We start from the raw sequence: 2500 nt of genomic DNA on the forward strand, positions 1-2500 counted from the left end.
TGTACCACCCCCTGTTACCCTGTTACCCTGTTACCCTGGCTTTGTTACCCTGTTACCCTGTTAACCTGTTAACCTGTTACCCTGTTAACCTGTTAACCTGTTACCCTTAATAACACCTGACATCTTATCAGACGCACACATGGAGGGAAATCACTCCACTCACACACGCTGAGACCAGCGTTTGGATTCAGACGGAGGCAAAATATATGTGTAAGAAACACAAGTGAGTGTGTGTGCGCGCGATGTGTGTGTTGTGTGTGTGTTGTGTGTGTGTGTGTTGTGTGTGTGTGTGTGTGTGTGTGTGTGTGTGTGTGTGGAGGGGAGAGCGTGTGTTGCTTGTTTGCCACACTAGAAACCCCACAGGGAGTAAATAGTGGTGAGATGGAGGGAAGACGTTTGACTTCAAAGTGGCCTCATTCTACACAGCTGAGCTCTGAGGTGTGTGTGTGTGTGTGTGGTGTGTGTGTGTGTGTGTGTGTGGTGTGTGTTGTGTGTGTGTGTGTGTGGTCTGTCTCATGGATAGAAATATGCATAATCGTGTGTCGTGTGTGTTTGGGAGTCGCTCCCTTTTGTTGTCACAAATTGTGTTGTGTCTTTACCACGTTGTCAAAAATGATCCATTTTGGATTCGTGTGTTTAAAAGCTACATCGATGCCGTCGTGTGTGTGTGTGTGTGTGTGTGTGTGTGTGTTTGTTTGTGTGCGTGCGTGCGTGCGTGTGTGTGTGTGTGAGCGGAGCTGCAGGGAGGGGAGCCGTGCGGAGGAGGACCCTCAGAAACAGGAACAGGAACCTTGTTGCTTGTTGTTTTAAATTATTCACAGAATAAAAAGCGACCTTTGTTCTCATTTCATGTTTGTGTTGCCGTCGGAGCGCAGCAGCCTCCGTCCCTCTGTGCTGCTGTGGTGCTGCTGTGGTGCTGCTGTGGTGCTGCTGTGGCCCTGCTGTGGTGCTGCTGTGGCCCTGCTGTGGTGCTGCTGTGGCCCTGCTGTGGTGCTGCTGTGGTGCTGCTGTGGTGCTGCTGTGGTGCTGCTGTGGTGCTGCTGTGGCCCTGCTGTTGTGCTGCTGTGGCCCTGCTGTTGTGCTGCTGTGGTGCTGCTGTGGTGCTGCTGTGGTGCTGCTGTGCCCAGCTGTGGTGCTGCTGTGGTGCTGCTGTGGTGCTGCTGTCAGGTCTCATCTGCCCTGTGTGACAGGAAGTGTTCTGACAGCTCTCCTGCCCTCAGTCTGGTCTCAGAATTGTCCGTCTCTCAAATGTCTCCCCATTCTTACTCCCCCCCCCCCCCCCCCCCCCCACACACACACACACACACCTCCCCATTCGCAGCATATGCTGAGCCCACACAACAACTCCCACATCCATGTGCATTTTCTCAGACACAATCAGTCATTTCCTCTCCTGCTCATTTATATCAGCTGATTATGAAACGATTGTGAGAAGAGGATTCAAGTTCATCGTTGTGGCTTCATTGTCTGTTTCCTCTGAAAGTGGGATGAATTTAAATGATACCAACCTGCTGCTGATTCTGAACAAACTGACCCCCCCGACAGACAGGGGGGGTCACACCTAAGGTGGAACTCATGGGGCCGCGTTACAGAGCAGCACATGCGTGATTATTACTGCTGTAATTACCTGCTAATTACACAGGGCAACGTACGGCAGCAGCAGGCCGAAGGAACCCACATCACTGTGTGTGTGTGTGTGTGTGTGTGTGTGTGTGTGTGTGTGTGTGTGTGTGTCTGTGAACATATCAAAGGTTTCTTTTATTAGCTCTGGCACAAATCCCACTTCCTTGTCTTGCCGTTGCGTAATGAATCCATGTTGTGCGACTGCTGGAGGTTCCTGAAATCTGCTGTGTAACGACGTGTTAATAAGCTCTGAACATGCGCTCGCGCCCGATCAAAGGCGACCTTCAGCCTTCACAATCAATGACGCTTTGTCCTCGGTTGCATGTGTGTATTGATCAGCCAGATGAGCGCGTGTGTGTGTGGTTCTTTGTTTCGCTGTGTGGAGGCTGCGCGCTCCTCCTCTGTGTGTATCTATGGATACGAGGGGCAGCTAACGGGGCCTCGTCATGTTAGCATCAGAACTTTTCCTACGGTGGAGGATACATTTATGAATGATAGCTGCAGCCATTCTGGCCTGATCTGTGTGTGTGGTGTGTTGTGTGTGTGGCGTGCGTGCGTGCGGTCGTGCGTGCGTGCGTGCGTGCGTGCGTGCGTGCGTGCGTGTGTGTGTGTGTGCGTGTGTGCAGTGGGGGTCTCCTGAGCTCCTGTGGTGAGATTGCATTGACCGCTGTGTTATTGCTCTTTAATTATCAATTACAGCAGCCACCCATCCCGGGCAGAGTGGGGGGGCGGAGGCGTATGTGGAGGTGATAATGAATACAGAGCTGCCATTAGGACAGGAACCGGCCTCTCCGTCTGGGCTGGGGAGCCAGGGAGGAGGGGGGGGGACTTGGCTGTGGGTGCTAATGAAACAGGCTGCAGCTCAAGACAAAAGAAG

The sequence above is a fragment of the Takifugu flavidus genome, chromosome 6 (assembly GCF_003711565.1).
Source record: "Takifugu flavidus isolate HTHZ2018 chromosome 6, ASM371156v2, whole genome shotgun sequence".
Classification (NCBI taxonomy): Eukaryota; Metazoa; Chordata; class Actinopteri; order Tetraodontiformes; family Tetraodontidae; genus Takifugu; species Takifugu flavidus.